The sequence below is a fragment of the Amblyraja radiata genome, chromosome 41 (assembly GCF_010909765.2).
Source record: "Amblyraja radiata isolate CabotCenter1 chromosome 41, sAmbRad1.1.pri, whole genome shotgun sequence".
Taxonomy (NCBI): Eukaryota; Metazoa; Chordata; class Chondrichthyes; order Rajiformes; family Rajidae; genus Amblyraja; species Amblyraja radiata.
The window spans coordinates 9689863-9707139 of record NC_045996.1 but is presented as its reverse complement, the minus strand read 5'-3'; the positions used below and the strand labels follow the sequence as shown (position 1 = coordinate 9707139).

The 17277-nt window shown below is 46.8% G+C and overlaps 1 protein-coding gene across 2 annotated transcripts in view; it reads right to left on the bottom strand.

The window, feature by feature from the left end:
* The window catches only part of LOC116967830 (RAC-beta serine/threonine-protein kinase), an 87456-nt gene that overhangs the window by 36737 nt on the left and 33442 nt on the right, over positions 1-17277 (bottom strand). The window contains exon 2 of one of the 2 annotated variants that reach the window (XM_033014445.1): positions 5614-5683. The gene's annotated coding sequence lies outside the window, so the exon portion shown is untranslated. Of the gene's footprint in view, positions 1-1116; positions 1137-5613; positions 5684-17277 lie in introns of those variants that run through there. The other variant, XM_033014446.1, reaches the window with a different exon arrangement.

Genomic DNA, 17277 nt, shown 5'->3' with positions numbered 1-17277 from the left:
ATATCTTTAACAACTATGGATTTTAATCGTACAAAATGGCACTGAGACTGTGGCGACTCAGGTGCACTCAGTGTAATCTACTGTTACTACACTCTTGCATTCAAGTAAGATTGTGTCTGTGTCTAGTAAGATTTTTACTGAACCCTCTGTAAAATCAATTTCCTTGTAACTAGGTATATTTGACAATAAAGTGCCATTGAAACATTGGAGGAGCTAATACAGGACTGGTCCTGCTTTGAGGGCCAGGAAGCACCAGAAAACTAGGAATCATTTCAAGGAATTGTCCTGATAGCCAGAGAAAAAGGTTGTTAAAGAGAAGGTCTCGGCCCAAAACATTGCCTATGCACATCCGCCAGAGATGCTGCCTGATCCACCGAGTAACACCAGCACTGATTGCCTGAAAGCTCCAACATCCACAGTTCCCTGGGGTGCATTAAACAGGAGAGTGATTGGAGGAGGATGGGGTGCATTGGACACTGAACAAGCAGCCACTCTTTGAAAGAGGTCGCGAGTAGTTGCCCAAAGAGTCGTACCTTTTTCTGGTCTTTGCTTGGGCAGCTTACGAACTAGCGGTACGAATATTGATTTCTCCAACTTCAAGTAACCCTTGGATCCCCTCTCTCTCCATCCCTCCCTCACCCTAATCATCGTGTTAGTTTTACTGCGGGGTCTAGGAAAGAGCGTTCATGTCGCAGCCCTGTTTCCACCAATCTTTCCACCATCACGCACAAGAAGCAACAAGACAGACACCATTGTATGCAGATGCCGAGAAGTGTGCCCAGCTCTGGCTGAACAACTTCTAATCTTGTCTGAAGAAGGGTTTCGGCCCGAAACGTCACCTATTTCCTTCGCTCCATAGATGCTGCTGCACCCGCTGAGTTTCCCCAGCAATTTTGTGTACCTTCGATATTCCAGCATCTGCAGTCCCCTTTTGAAAACTTCTAATCTTGTGTGTGGACTCGATAAGGAGAAGTTCTACTGTCCTCCTGTCGAGTTCCACCGTCTGTGTTAACTCGTTATTACCCATCTCACAGCCAACAATGGACCATTGTGGGCTCCACATTTCTCCGATTATCATTGCTTTCTGCATATCTTCCATTCATTTGTCCTGTGTACCTTCTATATCTCTCGGTTCCCGTTTCCTTGACCGTGCCAGAAGGGTCTCGACCCGAAACGTCAGATTCCTTTTCTCCAGGGATGCTGCCTGACCCGCTGAGTTACTCCAGCTTTCTGTGGCGGTTTTTGGTTTAAACCAGCATCTGCAGTTCCTCCCTACACAAAGAGACCCAGTCAGACCCAGAGGTAGTCAGATGTTGTTGGGGATCAGAGCCGAAAATCCACAAGTCCAATTGGTATTGTAAACAATCTAAAATTTGTATCTAATAAAAAGGAACTACGGATGATGGCACATACCGCATGACAAAGTGCTAGAGTAACTCAACGGGTCAAGCAGCACCTCTGGGGAAAATGGAAAGGTAACGTTTCAGATTGAGACCCTTCTTCAGACTGACTGATCCGAAACATCACCTAACCATGTTCTCCAGAGATGCTGCCTAACCCGCTGAGTTACTCCAGCATTTTGTGTCCATCTCAGATGTTAGTCTGTACGAAGGAGCTGCAGATGGTGGTTTAAACCGAAGATAAAGTAACTCAGCAGGATTAGCAGCATCTCTGGAGAGAAGGAATGGGTGACGTTTCAGGTTGAGACAAAAGGGTCCAAAGGATCCGATAAACATCACCCATTCCTGTCCAGAGATGCTGCTTGTCCCGCTGAGTTACTCCAGCGTTTTGTGTCTATCTTCAGATGTTAGTGTGCTGAATAGAATATTCATTGACTCAGTAGGCAAACCGTGCAGCCCAGCTCTCTATGTTCACAATCCCTTACATGATAAAAAGAAGAAATGCACCGAGTTTTCATTTTCTAACAAGCCACCACATCCTTTGCAGTTCCTGAATTTAACACATCAGAAATATGCAAAACCTTGCTATATAAAGCACTGCGCAAAAGGTACAGCATGAAACACGCTGTTCACAGCAGAAACGCAAACAGGTTGTACTAAACACACACACACACACACACGTATAACATTAATGCCCCTGTCCCACTTAGGAAACCTGAACAGAAACCTCTGGAGACTTTGCGCCCCACCCAAGGTTTCCGTGAGGTTCCCGGAGGTTGCAGGTGGTTGCCGGAGGTAGCAAGTAGTGGAAGCAGGTAGGGAGACTGACAAAAACCTCCGGGAACCGCACGGAAACCTTGGGTGGGGCGCAAAGTCTCCAGAGGTTTCCGTTCAGGTTTCCTAAGTGGGACAGGGGCATAACAAACCAAACTTCAAGCCTCTCCATACAAACATTATCAAATCATTAAGATTTGGTCAGATGGACCAAAACTTTGAACAATGCGCAGAAGTAACGCAACAGGTCGGGTAACACATCCCGGAGAACATGGATAAGTGATGGATAAGTATGGACCCAAACCCAAAAATGTCCACTATCCATTTTCTCCAAGGATGTTGTCTGACGCGCTGATTTACTCCAGCACTGTTTTTTTGTAAAGCTGTACCTATCAATTCCATCGATTCACAACCATCTGAGTAAAGAAATTCCTCATCTCCTTTCTAAAGGCATGTCCTTTTATTCAGCGTCTCATGAAACGGGATGGCCCATGAGAGATGGAATATGCCGAGTTTAGAAGACAAAGGCAACCGCATTGAAACAAAATTCTTACGCGTCTCAACAGGGGAGATACAATGTTTACACGAGACGAGTCCAGTACGAGATCAGTCTAAATCAGAGGTCAAAGCATTCAGAATTGAAATCTAAAATTTTTAGAGAAATTTCACTCTGAAAGTGACAAATCTTTGGCAATTTGTCCCAGAGGCTCAGTCATTCATTGAACTGCGACCAACACAATTTTGCATATTGCTGATAGGATGGCAGGAAAATGAGTCAAGGTAGATCCCCGATCTTGGTAAAGAATGGAACAGGCTTGAGGGGCCGAACAGCAGATTCCTGATCCAGATAGGTGGACGGTGAGGCAGCGGTCGAGCTACTGCCCCACAGCACCAGAGACCCGGGTTCGATCCTGACCACGGTGCTGCCTGTACAGAGTTTGTACGTTCTCCCCGTGACCTACTCGGGTTTTCTCCGAGATATTCGGTCTTCTCCCACGCTCCAAAGACGTGCAGGTTTGTAGGTTAATTGGCTTGGTATAAATGTAAAACTGTGCCCCGTGTGCCTAGGACGGTGTTCGTGTGTGGGGATCACTGGTCGGTGCAGACGCGGTGGGCCGAAGGGCCTGTTTCCGCGCTGTATCTCTAAACTAAACCAAATCTTACGTTCAAGTCAAGTCAACTTTATTTGTCACATACACATACAAGATGTTACGTCAGTTTGAAGGATCACAAATAAACCACGGCATATGCATCAGCGATGATTTAAAAGAGAGCAGAATTCAGAAGTTAGTGTTAAGCTTGCAGAGAGAAGCACTTCAGAAGGGCTGGTAGGTAGGTATGAACTGCCTATGAGCTACAGGAGATGGGAAGTGGTGTAGGGTATTTGATGGGGAGGGAGCAGGTGGTTATGGAGTAGCCATTTGCTACCCTTGCATGACTGCTGGCGAGGAAAGATCCTCTTTGTCTACAAGCAGAGGAAGTGTGTGTCTGACTGTGGACAGAAATCGAGTCTCAACTTCCTGTTTACAAAAAGCAAACTTGGGACAGTGAAGGTTTTTAATTAAAAGAAAAAAAACAGGTCTTTAACAAATCATCCAGGATAGTCAGAGATTAAGCTGGAGTAACTCAGCGGGACAGGCAGCATCTCTGGCGAGAAGGAATGGGTGACGTTTCGGGTCGAGGCCCTTCTTTAGATAGTTAATTTGAGTGGCAACTACAGAGCAGTGAACTGAAGTGTTTTAACTGAAGTGCACCAGATTAACCTGATAAAAATGAGCACTATAAAATAACCTCCAATTCAATGCTTCAATCATATTTTTTGCACCCTCACCTACATGCATCTAGGTACAGTGACATTCTTAGTTTTTGCATTCAATCTTGTAAAATCACACAGCAGACTTCACTAAGGGTGGCACGGTGGCGCAGCGGTAGAGTTGCTGCCTTACAGCGCTTGCGGCGCTGGAGACCCGAGTTCGATACCGACTATGGGTGCTGTCTGTGCGGAGTTTGCCCGTTCTCGCTGCGTGGGTTTTCTCCAAGTTCTTCGGATTCCCCCCACACTCCAAAGACGCACAGGTATGTAGGTAAACTGGCTTGGTCAATGTAAAAATTCTCCGCAGTGTGTGGGATTGTGTTAATGTGCGGGGATCGCTGGTCGGTGCAGACTCGGTGGGCCGAAGGGCCCGTTTCCGTGCTGTATCTCTAAACTATAAAAGTGCATCCAAGGTCATTTCCTGTACATTTTCTATCAGAGTATAACCTCCCAAAGTACATTACCTGACTTGTCCAGATTAAATTCTGTCACTGCTCGGCAGCGAGTTATGTTCCACTGTATCCTTAAATAACCTTCATCTGCGACCTCAACAATTTTTGTGTTGCCTGCAAACTTAATCAGACCCTCCACATTCATATCCAAGTCATATATATTACAGAAGGCACAGCACTGATTTCTGTAGCACACCATTGATAGATTTCCAGTTAGAGGCTCATCCCAATACCTCTCTCCTTGCCTTCTATCGCCCACCCAATATTGGATAACATTTGCAAACACGTCCGAACCTTCCGGACCAGCCCACCATGCAAGACTTGGTCAAAAGACTTAAAGCCCATCTACAGTGCTCTCCATAATGTTTGGGACATGTTTAAAAAATGGCCTTTATTAAAATCTGTATTAACCACATGTGATTTTCTCTATTACAAAAAGTTTCTCACAGTCTTAAATGGCTTAGAAACATAGAAAATAGGTGCAGGAGGAGGCCATTCGGCCCTTCGAGCCAGCACCGCCATCCATTGTAATCATGGCTGATCGTCCCCTAGCAATAACCCGTGCCTGCCTTCTCCCCATATCCCTTGACTCCACTAGCCCCTAGAGCTCTATCTAACTCCCTCTTAAATCCATCCAGTGACTTGGCTTCCACTGCCCTCTGTGGCAGGGAATTCCACAAATTCACAACTCTCTGGGTGAAAAAGTTTTTTTCTCACCTCAGTCTTAAATGACCTCCCCGTTATTCTAAGACTGTGGCCCTTGGTTCTGGACTCGTCCAACATTGGGAACATTTTACCTCCATCTAGCTTGTCCAGTCCTTTTATAATTTTTATATGTTTCTATAAGATCCCCACTCATCCTTCTAAACTCCAGTGAATACAAGCCTAGTCTTTTCAATCTTTCCTCATATGACAGTTCCGCCATCCCAGGGATCAATCTCGTGAACCTACGCTTCAGTCACAATTCAGTCACACTGAAGATGGTAATATGACCAAGGCATGGACATAGGCAAAGCAGGAAGCAAGAGGGACTTCAGTGGCAGCGTTAAGCTTCATCCACATTGGAGCTTTGTTGGTAGGGCACGTCAGAAAATCAAGGCTTCACCAGGGTAGGTTGCCAAACCTGGTCTAATTCCACCAAGAGGAATAATAGACGAGATAACCGTCAACCTACCTTCACTGGGACCAGCTCAGGAGCATTTGATCGACCGTTGTCATCGAGTTCTGGGAAGAGCAGGAAGTACCTGAATAATAGAAAATGAATAGGTCATTTACAAATCCAAAACTCATTCCTCCGATTTGTAATTGAGTTGTGGAGGCTCCATGTCTCCTTATTACACGAGGGATATAGGCTGGCTCAGTGAAAATTGTCTCATTCATTTCCCACGCACAAGATCCAACATTGATCCCAAACACAAACATGGCACGTGAAGCTTCCAAATGTTTTTCATGGGATCATGCTACACTATTACTGCTTCCAATGTCTACAAGTGACTCCATTTGAAAAGTACTAACAGATATTGCACGGGCGGCAGCAGTTGGTAGAACCGTTGCTTCTGCAGAGACCTGGGTTCAATCTGAACTTCAGTGACTTCTGGGTGGAGTTTGCATGTTCTCCATGACCACCTTTTGTCAGGTCAGGGGAGGAGTTCCCCCCCTGCCACGGGTACCATGTAATCCCGTGCTACCTGCTCCATGGTCGGATAGTCGGCGACTAAACTGTCTCCTCCACCTGGTTTGCCAGGTGAGGAGGGGGCTGTGGACCAAAAACAAGACCTGTCAAAGGGGGGGATGAGCTCCTAGTGAGCCAACGGCCATCCACACTTCAGTAGAAGTTGCAATCACTGTCATTGTAAGGCACGCTGATGTTTTCAACAATGATGATGTGACCACCTGCACTTCTTTAGTGCTCCGATTTCCACATAGATCACAAACGGGTTGGCATGTTAATTGGCTGGTGTTAACTGTTCCTAGTATGTAGGCAAGTGGTCGAATCTGGGGAAGCTGATGAGAATGTGAGAAGTTTTATAAATTGTTAGCAATATAAGAATAGGGTCAATTTGTGCTGGCTCTCTGGCACCGACTGTCAAGAGGATGTCCCATTGTTGTGAAAGGAACTATCGAAATGCAAGTTTTAATCTAATTTTACATGTATCTCTCCAATGTATTCCAAGTTAAGCTCTTCATAGTTCAACTTAACTACCGGCTGCCAAACCTTTGCCTTTAATTAAAGTCAAGCACTTAAATCGAAGCAATCAAGATGATACAGTGATGAGTGGAACCAGTTTAGACAATAGATGCAGGAGTAGGCCATTTGGCCCTTCGAACCAGCACCGCCATTCAATGTGATCACGGCTGATCATCCCCAATCAGTACCCCATTCCTGCCTTCTCCCCATATCCCCCGACTCCGCTATCTTTAAGAGCCCTATCTAGCTCTCTCTTGAAAGTATCCAGAGAACCGGCCTCCACCGCCCACTGAGGCAGAGAATTCCACAGACTCACAACTCTCTGTGAGAAAAAGTGTTTACTCGTCTCCATTCTAAAGTTTAGAGATACAGTGTAGAAACGGGCCCCTTCACACTGACCAACAATCATCTGTACACTAGCTCTGTTGTCCCAGTTTTGCAACCTACATACTAGGGGTAATTTACAGAAGATAATTAACCTACAAACTTGCACATAAGATCATAAGTGATAGGAGCAGAATTAGGTCATTCTGTCCATCAAGTCTACTCCGCCATTCAATCATGGCTGATCTATCTCTCCCTCCTAACCCCATTCTCCTGCCTTCTCCCCATAACCTCCACTAACACCCGTACTAATCAAGAACCTATCTCTGCCTTAACTATGTCCACTGACTTGGCCTCCACATCTCAGGGATGTGGAGGGAACCAGAGTACACGGAGAAATCCCACGCGGTCACAGGGAGAACATGCAAGCTCCAAACTCCACACAGACAGCACCCGAGGTCAGGATCGAACCTGGATCTCTGGCGCTGTGCAGTGCCACTGTGCTACACCCCAGTACAGCTCAGGCACAGAACATGTAGACAGTTGCTGATCAGTCAGAGTGGCAGCTAACTATTCCAGCGAGCCTTGATCATTGAGGGGAAAGCCACGACCATTCCTTATACCAAGTGGAAAGATTTCTTCCATCTGGAAGAACGAGATGGTGGCTCCCACAGGCTTGCCAAGCTGCATACCTCCCTGACGTGGCAACTCATTGCTCTTCGTGCAAGCATGGAACTCCACGCCATAAAGAAATGGGGAACCACCTCCACCACAGGACTGCAGCAGGTCTTGCTGGCTGCTCAAAGGCAAAGCAAAGTGGCCAGCAAAAGCACAAAGCATTTGGTGACAAGTTAAAACACTGTAGGTAAAGTCAAGTCAGTCAGGGTCTGGGGTGCTGCCTATGTTACACACACACACACACACACACACACACACACACACAGTTAAATGATTGTTGCTGGCTGATTCTAAAAGAGCTGACACCAAGTCCAGTAAATAACCCACAAGAAAAACAAAAAGGTACACCACAAAGTCACATGGGCCCCAGAACTGTTTACACAGAAGTTACTCAAAATAAGCCAGCAGTGCTGTATCACTGAATATGGGGGGGGGGGGGGGGGGGGGAGAGAAAAGAGAAGAGAATTAGAATTGGAATTGGAGAGAGCAAGTCTGCCAACAAACTCCAGTCACTTGCCACAGCCTGCATCATCTCACATTGTAGGTACACAAAAATGCTGGAGAAACTCAGCGGGTGCAGCAGCATCTATGGAGCGAAGGAGATAGGCAACGTTTCGGGCCAAACCCCTTCTTCAGGCTCTCACATTGTGCTGTGTTAAGGAAGTAATCGTCTCAATTCATCGTGCAGTTATACAAATAGTTATGCAAGGAGTCCAAACGAACAGGGCAGGAGACAACAATGTCCTCCATTTTAGACTACTTCCTGGCTCCCATCCACCCACCTCACTTTTGTGGACACCCAGCCTTAATACCCCTCCACCCCCTTCACAACGGTTTGACACAATTTCTTTCAGCAAAGATCCCGGCACTGACATTCATTCACCTGGTAGAACTAGTTCTTGCCATGAGCTGTTTAAGAAGGAACTGCAGATGCTGGAAAATCGAAGGTAGACAAAAATGCTGGAGAAACTCAGCGGGTGCAGCTGCATCTATGGAGCGAAGGAAATAGGCAACGTTTCGGGCCGAAACGTTCGGGTCTGAAGAAGGGTTTTGGCCTGAAACGTTGCCTAATTCCTTGCCATGAGCTTCTCTTTTCCATTCTCCTCACTTCCTGAAAAGAAAGTGCGGCACAGTGGCGCAGCGGTAGAGTTGCTGCCTTACAGCGCCGGTGACCCAGGTTCGATCCTGGCTACGGGAGCTGTCTGTACGGGGTTAGTACATTCTCCCCGTGACTTTGGAGGGTTTTCTGAAAACTTTGGTTCCCTCCCACACTCTAAAGGCGTACAGGTTTGTAGGTTAATTGGATTGTTATAAATGTAAAATAAATGCCCCGGGTGAAGTAGGATGTGCAGGGATTGCTAGTCGATGCGGATTGAGTTAGCCGAAGGGCCTGTTTCTGTACTGTATCTCTAAATTAAACGAAAAGGTGTAGGTAGTCACAGGCATCATTTGGGCTCTTTACACCTGAGTTTGACTGGCTATATGGAACAGTCTTTGACCAATCCCAACACCATTACATTGACAACCACTGTACTGTTTTCACATGGAGCTAACCAATTGTATCACCTTCTCTATAAACTTCCACCCCTCTCTCAAATTCATGGCCTAATGAGTCATTTTAACCCGGAGTTCCACCAGGTTAATTTTTGATCCAAATTCCGACCTATCGTCTCTTGAGACTCAACTTCGATGGAATTAAAACCCTGGAAACGTGGCCAAGCACTGGGATCTGGAGCTAATATGATCCTTGCTAACACATCTGGGATCAAATGATCACACCAGCATTGAACCCAGCTGCTCAGTAAGCTTTGAGTTTTAAACTCAAGTTAAGACTTCCCTTCCGAATAGTTCCGTCTTTGTATTCCCAATTACTAATCCACTGGAACTTTCTGTGTTTACAACACCTAACAGATTCCAGAGCACTGGCAAAGTTGGCAATGCCCAGCTAATCTAGCAGCCCCTCAAACACACCACGGGGTGGAGAACTGGCAAACACCAGCCTCTGCTCACGATCAGGTAGAGAGCAGTTTGCACTCATTCAGCAGAAAGCTGTTTTGTTCAGAAATCCCCAGAGAGAAAGGTGAAGGACACAAATCCAGATTTGACTTGCTAGCCAGAACGCTGGACTAACCCAAACGCCACAGCTCCAGACCTTAAAACCATCAGTCTGAAGATGGGTCCAGACCTGAAATGTCATATAATGGTATATGGACACACTGATCTGTTTTGTAGTCAATGCCTACTATGTTCTGCGTGCTGAAGCAAAGCAAGAATTTCATTGTCCTATCAGGAACACATGACAATAGACTCACTTGAACTTGAACCTATCCACCAGCCTGATGAAGGGTTGCATTACTCCAGCATTGTCTTTCACACAGCTCCACTTGTTTACTTGTTTAAGAAGGAACTGCAAATGCTGGAAAATCAAAGGTAGACAAAAGTGCTGGAGAAACTCAGCGGGTGAGGCCGCATCTATGGAGCGAAGGAAATAGGCAACGTTTCGGGTTGAGACCCTTCTTCAGACTGATGGTCTTAAGGTTTGGAGCTGTGGCGTTTGGGTTAGTCCAGTCTGAAGAAGGGTCTCGACCTGAAACATCGCCTATTTCCTTCGCTCCATAGATGCTGCCTCACCTGCTGAGTTTCTCCAGCATTTTTGTCTACCTCCAAGATTTACTTAATGACATTGCATTCATCACCACAGGCACTTACTTCCACTAGACTAGCTTTCAACTTAGCCCTATTTCTGAAAACCGAACCATCCCAACCTGTGCCTCGATGGGAACGTATGCAGCTTAACAAATGTCACTACTAAACATTCGTCCGCATTCAGCTTCCAGGCAGATTATACAATGAGAAATGTTTGTGTTTTCAATTAACTAGAAGGAAAACTTGAAATTCCACCCCCGCAAGGCTTGCAGATCAGTATTGAAAGCACTCCATTTTATAACACCCAATGCCTCCAGAACCAAATGAATTCAACAAAAGGCAGAGATCGGCGAATAATATGGTGTGGAGCAAGGAACAGCAGACGTGCTTCCATCCGTATGGTTTTTGACGGACTAGCAATAGAAAAATGGAGTGCATTCAATATTTATCTGTAAGCCTTGAGGTGGGGGGGGGGGGGGGGGGGGGGTTGGAGGGGAATTCTCCATTTACCATCTAATTAAATAAAAACACGGAACCCCCTCTCATTGTGTAATTAATCTAGCAGCTGAATGATGAAGAATATTCAATTCTAAACTGTACATGTGTCAGTCTTGGCAATGGTTTAGTTTAGAGATACAGTGTGGAAAGCAGCCCTACCGCCCACTGTCTGCGCCAACTAGTGATCCCTGCACACTTTTATGCCCGTCCCACTTAGGAAACCTGAACGGAAACCTCTGGAGACTTTGTGCCCCACCCAAGGTTTCCGTGCGGTTCCCGGAGGTTTTTGTCAGTCTCCCTAATGGTCGAAAGTGGTTTCCGCTTCTTCTATGTTCCGGCGATTATTTCAAAAAATTCAAAACCAGCCGCGACTAAAAATAGGTTGCCGTTTTAAAAATCGGTAATTTTTTTTTAATCGAAGCCGGTCTTACCTTCCACTACCTGCAACCACCTTCAACTAGCATCGCAACCGGCTTAGACTAAAAAATTACCGATTTTTAAAAGGGCAACCTATTTTTAGTCGCGGCCGGTTTTGAATTTTTTTGAAATAATAGCCGGAACATAGAAGCGGAAATCACTTTCGATCATTAGGGAGACTGACAAAAACCTCCGGGAACCTCACAGAAACCTTGGGTAGGGGGCGCAGTCTCCAGAGGTTTCCTAAGTGGGACAGGGACATTACACTCTTCCACACACCAGGGGCAATTTACAAGTATACCAATCCAATGAGTAGCTTATAAACCTTTGGAGTGTGGGAGTAAACTGGTGAAAACCTACGCAGGCTAAGGGGAAAACGCACAAACTCCTTACCGACAAGGACCCATAATCAGGATCGAACCCAGGTCTCTGGCTCTGAAAGGCAGCAACTCTACCGCTGCACCACTGTGCCAGGATAGATTTTTAGAAGCAGGGCTAAGATGGAGGGCAGCACTGTCTGAAGAACCTTGACAAGAAGCATCATCTGCTCACTTCCCACTACAGAGGCTGCCTGGCCCGCTGAATTTGGTTTTATCTCATCATTCTAGCATCTGCAGTCAAATGTTTGAATTTAATAATGCATTGCAAGTGCCTAGGATGGTTTGAACAAGGCTTTTGTTAATGGTTTCAAAACTCCCAAATATTTATAGAAAACTGCATTTCATTCAAAACTAGATGCTGGACAAGCAAGCCAATCACAAAGTTAGAGAGGAAGCAAGTCTGGCATCACTTCCTTCCATAAACTCACCACAAACATATCCTCACACTGCCTTCCCTACAAACAACTATGAACCACACACATGCCCGAGCTGTGCATGGGCGATGCATGAGTGCAGGCACATCATTACTCATATTAACATTACCAGCCACATATTGGTCTGAAGAAGTCTCAACCCAAAACATCACCCATTCATCCTCTCCGGAGATTCTGCCAGTCTCGCTGAGTTATTGCAATTTAGATAATTTAGAAATGGGGAATGAATGAATGTAGGGAGGAAAGATAATTGGCAGTAAAGGGGAAAGTACCAAACTATGTTGCTCTTTCAAAGCAAGACACAAAGTGATGGAGTAACTCAAGGGCCTGATCCCACTTACGCCAATTTTTTCGGCGACTTGCTGGCACCCGTCATAGTCGCAGCAGGAGGCCAAAACATTTTCAGCATGTTGAAAATCCAGCGGCGACCAGAAAAAGGGCAGCAGACTCTTTGGGCAGCTACTCACAACCAGACAGGGGTCACCCCGTGAATCGCAGCTATATGGTTGTGAGTAGTCGCCCAAAGAGTTGTACCTTTTTCTGGTTGCCGCTGGATTTTCAACATTTTCGGCGACCAGCTGTGACAATGACGGGTGCCGCAGTCGCTGAAAACAATCCCGCATCTCTAGAGAAAAGGAATAGGTGAGATTTTGGGTCAGAACCCTTCTTCAGACAAAAATTGTCCTTTCAAACCACCAGCTCAAGGGACCAGTCATATACATGCATTATTGTTCCATACAAATGCAGAATCAAAGTGAAGATGGAGTGAGTAGATGTGGCCAGTGTTTAGCAGAGAAACTTTCAGGTGGTGCCAAGCAGACTGCATACAAGGAAGATGGTTACTACCAACTCCATGTATATACATAACTAAAATCTAGTACTCAAATGATTTTTTCATTGATCTAGCTACAGTCTTTCAGAGAGATACACATTTCACTTTACCTCAGCTGAATGCCTGTCTCTAAAATTCCACATCCCTTTCATCCAGAACCTTGACCGATTACTAATGTGTTGTGGATGACAAATGAGAATGATATCCAACAAACCCCAGTTAAATCACTCCCTACAAGAGCCTCGATTGCCCAACGAGCTCATCAATACAGCAGAGCGGGCATCCTTCCTCTCTCGACTCGAAACATCCCTCCAGAGATGCTGCCTGTCATCTCTCTCACCCCTCCTCCCCCACCCTCCCCCCCGTCCCCTCTCCCTCTGTCTCTTGCCCTTCTGTCCCTTTCTCTCGGTCTCTCCCCATTCTCTCTCTGCCCTCACTCTTCCCCCCCGTCCCCTCCCTCTAGACGCGCCTGCGAGTTGGGGGCTATGCGTCAGTGGATAGGGCGGTTATGGGGTAAAAGGAGCAAATTAATAGTATTAATATATCAAGGGGGGTAGTTAACGTGTGTGCGGGGGAGGTAGTTAGTGTGTGTGACGCCGGATGCCGCACCCCCCCCCCCGCAACCACACGTTGGGGTAACAGACCCAACGGGTCTGCACTTGGTCTAGTATGATTTAAATCCTTCACCAGCAAATCTTTCTGAATTGCTGTGTTTAAATGTTAAGAATCAAAACTTCCTACTTACTCTCAAAGATCACTAACTTAGAAACGTCAAAGATTGAATGGCATCATTTATACGATATCTTTAACGTTGTAAAACACCAGAAGGTATTGCACTGCAGTGGTTAAAAAAAAAAGGTGGTACCAAACCATGCGAAAAGCCACACGAACAAATCATGTAGGTCGCAGAAATGCTGAACCCATGCAGGTTTAATGACAACTATGCAGGAGCCTCCGCTCAGAACTTCAGTCCAAGAAAAAGAAACAGCCAGCCAGCGTGGCACACATGGTATCGACAAAAAATGCTGGAGCAACTCAACGGGTCAGGCAGCATCTCTGGAGAAAATAAATGGTTTGCGTTTGGGGTCGAGATCCTTCCTCAGAACGGGAGTCAGTAGGGGGAGAGATGTGAATGGTACAATCTGCTACTGCATCTCTCGTTTCCTTCTCCCCCGACTCAGTCTGAAGAAGAGTCACCTATTCCTTTTATCCAGAGACACTGTCTGACCCGCCGTGTTACTCCAGCAGTTTGTATCTATCTTTGGTGTAAACCAGCATCTGCAGTTGGCTGCTATTTCACACCTCAATTGTGAATGATGCAACTCTAAAGGCCGACCTCTCTCGGTGCCCTGGCTAACATTCGACCTCAATGAATGAATGATGAATTCAGGGAACAGGGGTTCCCCTCCTCCACCATAGATGAGGCTCGCACCAGGGTCTCTTCCATACCCCGCAACACTGCTCTCTCTCCCCATCCCCCCACTCGCAACAAGGGCAGAGTCCCCCTAGTCCTCACCTTTCACCCCACCAGCCGTCACATACAAAAAGTAATCCTCCGTCAGTTTCGCCACCTCCAACGTGACCCCACCACTCGCCACATCTTCCCATCTCCCCCCATATCTGCCTTCCGCAAAGACCGCTCCCTCCATAACTCCCTTGTCAATTCTTCCCTTCCCTCTGGTACCACCCCCTCCCCGGGCACTTTCCCTTGCAACCGCAAGAGATGCAACACTTGTCCCTTTACCTCCCCCCTCGACTCCTTTCAAGGACCCAAGCAATCGTTCCAGGTGCGACAGAGGTTTACCTGCATCTCCTCCAACCTCATCTATTGCATCCGCTGCTCTAGATGTCAGCAGATCTATATCGGTGAGATCAAGCGGAGGTTGGGCGATCGTTTCGCCGAACACCTCCGCTCGGTCCACAATAACCAAGCTGACCTCCCGGTGGCTCAGCACTTCAACTCCCCCTCCCACTCCGTCTCCGACCTCTCTGTCCTGGGTCTCCTCCATTGCCACAGCGAGCAGCACCGGAAATTGGAGGAACAGCACCTCATATTCCGTTTGGGGAGTCTGCATCCTGGGGGCATGAACATCGAATTCTCCCAATTTTGTTAGTCCTTGCTATCTCCTCCCCTTCCTCAGTCCCCCTGCTGTCTCCTCCCATCCCCCAGCCTTCGGGCACCTCCTCCTTTTTCCTTTCTTGTCCCCGCCCCCCCCCCCCCCCCACCCCCAATCAGTCTGAAGAAGGGTTTCGGCCCGAAACGTTGCCTATTTCCTTCGCTCCATAGATGGTGCTGCACCCGCTGAGTTTCTCCAGCTTTTTTGTGTACCTTCGATTTTCCAGCATCTGCAGTTCCTTCTTAAAAACGAATGAATACGTTTATTGGCCAAGTATTCACATACAAGGAATTAGCCTTGGTGCTCCGCCCGCAAATGACAACGACATCGTGACAACGACGTCCAGAACAAGGGGTCACAGTTTAAGGATAAGGGGGAAATCTTTTAGGACCGAGATGAGGAAAACATTTTTCACACAGAGAGTGGTGAATCTCTGGAATTCTCTGCCACAGAAGGTAGTTGAGGCCAGTTCATTGGCTATATTTAAGAGGGAGTTAGATGTGGCCCTTGTGGCTAAAGGGATCAGGGGGTATGGAGAGAAGGCAGGTACAGGATACTGAGTTGGATGATCAGCCATGATCATATCGAATGGCGGTGCAGGCTCGAAGGGCCGAATGGCCTACTCCTGCACCTATTTTCTATGTTTCTATGTGACAGTTAGGAATGACACATAAAACATTAAACATTAATAATAAAACATTGATTAAACATGTAAGTTAATTCAATCAAAAACAGATCAACTGGCCCAAAATTTGCCCCAACTTTGGCAACAATAACTGGTTACACCTCACCAAGCTCAGAGACGATGGGGGTTAAAGTGCCCAACCGGTTTAATTCCCCAAACAGTATACATTAACGGGTTAATTTAAAAACATTCTTCAGATCGTACACACTTCAGTTTTACTAAACCTTACTTCCTGTTTAATTTCTGCCCCAAAATTTCCCATTTGTCCAGATGAGGATACTTGCGGTAATTGTACACCTCGATCAGAGGTGCCGCGAGAGCCCTAGCACGCACGTCATCCTGCAGGTCAGCTCAGGTACAAGGTTTAAAGTCAGCCACAGCCAACCCAATCGCCTTCTCCACCCACAGGAGGAATGAGGGTTAACCACCCCCACCTCCCTGCATACACCAAATCTGAAGGACTTGCAGAAGAGGAAAACAAACAGGTGACACGGCATAAATTTGTCCAATGATCTTGATCAAGAACCAGAGTTATATAGGATAGAGTGTTTAACCCTCTGTCCTGGGTCTCCTCCATGGCCAGAGCGAGCAACACCGGAAATTGGAGGAACAGCACCTCATATTCCGCTTGGGGAGTCTGCATCCTGGGGGCATGAACATTGAATTCTCCCAATTTTGTTAGTCCTTGCTGTCTCCTCCCCTTCCTCAGCCCTCGGGCTGTCTCCTCCCATCCCTCAGCCTTTGGGCTCCTCCTCCTCCTTTGTCCTTTCTTCTCCCCGCCCCCCATCAGTCTGCAGAAGGGTTTCGGCCTGAAACGTTGCCTATTTCCTTCGCTCCATAGATGCTGCTGCACCCGCTGAGTTTCTCCAGCATTTTTGTGTACCTTATATAGGATAGAAACAGGCTCGTTGGCCCAACTGGTCTATGCCGACCAATATGTCTGAGCTAGTATAATTTACCCACTTTTGGCCCCATATCCCACTAAATCTTATACCTTTGTATATCCACCGATCTTTTAATTGGGCTAATTGCACTTGCTTTGACAGCCACCTCTAGCAGCTCATTCTGTATATACCCTGCACAAAATGTTGCCCCTCAGGTCCCTTTCAAATCATTCCTCTCCCACCCTGATCTGTGCCTTTAATTTTAGACCTGCTTTGGAAAAAGACTGACCATACGCCGTATCTATGTCAGAGGATGGTGCTGGAGTAGCTCAGCGGGTCAGGCAGTATCTCAGAACATGTATAGGCAGCGGGATGGCACTGTGGCAGAGAGTTGCTGCCTTACAGTTCCAGAGACCTGGGTGCCATCCCGATTATGGGTGCTGTCTATATGGAGTCTGTACATTCTCCCTGTGAACGCGTGGGTTTGCTCCAGGTGCTCTGGTTTCCTTTCAGAAACATGAACAGGTTTGTAGGTTAATCCCTAGTGCAGGACCTATGGCGCCTAGTGCAGGACCGCCTAGTGTAATCCCTAGCGCCACTGTGCTGTCCCAAGAACTTTAGAGATATAGTGCAGAAACAGGCCTTTTGGCCCACCTAGCGCGTGCATTGGTGATCGCTGGTCGGCACGGGCTAGGTGGGCCAAAAGGCCTGTTTCTGCACTATATCTCTAAAGTACTTGGGACAGCACAGTGGTA